This window comes from Gossypium hirsutum, chromosome A13 (assembly GCF_007990345.1).
Source record: "Gossypium hirsutum isolate 1008001.06 chromosome A13, Gossypium_hirsutum_v2.1, whole genome shotgun sequence".
NCBI classification, from domain to species: Eukaryota; Viridiplantae; Streptophyta; class Magnoliopsida; order Malvales; family Malvaceae; genus Gossypium; species Gossypium hirsutum.
The window spans coordinates 17,391,104-17,392,735 of record NC_053436.1 but is presented as its reverse complement, the minus strand read 5'-3'; the positions used below and the strand labels follow the sequence as shown (position 1 = coordinate 17,392,735).

General features: G+C 35.4%; 1 non-coding gene across 1 annotated transcript; it reads left to right on the top strand.

The window, feature by feature from the left end:
* Positions 1–436: 436 nt before the first annotated feature.
* Positions 437–544, top strand: LOC121213096 (small nucleolar RNA R71). The gene has a single exon (XR_005908464.1). It is a non-coding gene; the product is annotated as a small nucleolar RNA R71 (small nucleolar RNA).
* Positions 545–1,632: the final 1,088 nt, after the last annotated feature.

The following is a 1,632-nucleotide window of genomic DNA, read 5'->3' as shown; positions in this document are numbered from 1 at the left end:
TCCATCCTGCATTGTAAGTGTTACTATAAGGATTATTTTGAGGTCAAGGATTATTACCCATATAATTTAATTTCTCGTTTTCCATGTTGTGGCCATAGGGTGGGTATTCTGAATTGCTCAATTCTCATCCACTTGCATTGCATTGCATTACTGGGTGAACCTGTGAAGAACCAAGAAAACCGTCAATTTTTCTATTCAAAAGTTCTACCTGATTAGAGAGCATGGTGACCGAATCAACGTTAAAAACGCCGGTTGCTTTCGTCGGCTTTATCCTCATGACTTGCCACTGATAATTATTCATGACATCTCTTCTATAAATTCATAAGCCTCCTCAAGTGTCTTATTTTTTATAGTTCATCCAGTAGCTGCGTCAATCATCTGTCTAGTCGAAGGATTCATGCCATTGTGAAACGTTTGAACCTGTAGCCAGAGTGGTAACCCATGGTGAGGGCATCTTCTTAAAAGGTCCTTGTATCTTTCCCATGCATCATAGAGTGTTTCTAAATCCATCTGCACAAAAGAAGAGATATCATTACGTAATTTTGTTGTTTTAGCCAGCGAAAAATATTTTAATAAAAAATTTTTGGTCATTTGTTCCCAAGTAGTGATTGACCCTCGTGGTAACGAGTTCAACCACTGTTTAGCTTTGTTCCTCAATGAAAAAGGGAATAACCGAAGGCGAATGGCATCATCAGAAATGCCATTGATTTTAAATGTGTCGCAAAACTCTAGAAAATTTGCCAAATGGTTGTTTGGATCAAACCATCAAACTGAACAAATTGCTATATCATTTAAATTGTGTTAGGTTTCAGTTCAAAGTTATTTGCAGCAACAGAAAGCCTAACTATACTTGACTCAGTTCCTCTTAAAGTAGGTTTAGCATAATCATACATAGTGCGCGGAGCAAGATTCTGATCTACTGGATCAGCGGCAATCACAGGAGGTAGTGGATTTTCTTGGTTTTTAGCCATCTCCTTGGTTGTGGTTGAAGTATCGTCCTCTTGCTCTTCCTCTGTGTATCTTAAGCTTTGCCTTATTTCTCTTCGGTTTCTGTGAACTGTGCGATCGATCTCACTATCAAAAAGTAATGGTCTCGACGGGTTTCTTCTAGTCATACACTATAAAAACCTTCTAGGAGTGAATAAAAAAAAATTAGAAAATAAAATAAAAATTTAAATTGCAAATAAAGTAAAATGGCTAAAGCAATAAAAATCGAGTGTTCCTAGTATCTTAGTTCCCCGAAAATAGCGCCAAAAACTTGATTCGTGATATTTGCAATAAATTTTAAATAATTTATAAATAATTGTTCTTGAAACCAACTATTATCACAATGAAGGCAAGTGTACCTATCAAACAGTACTATAGCTTTAGCAAGACCGGATTGCCGAACCCAAAGGAACCAAGAGTACTAGTAATTACTTTCTTTTTATTATCTATCCTAAAAATTAAGGGATTTGTTTATCAAAACTAATTAACTAAACTAAGGGTGCAGAGAAAGAAAGTTGGGGAAAATACTTTTAGAAAATTCGATTGATTAAAACAATACCCATGGAAAAATCCACCTATACTTCACTTGTTATTTGACTCTAAATCAGACATTTATTCATTTGACTTGATCCATAAAAATCCCTA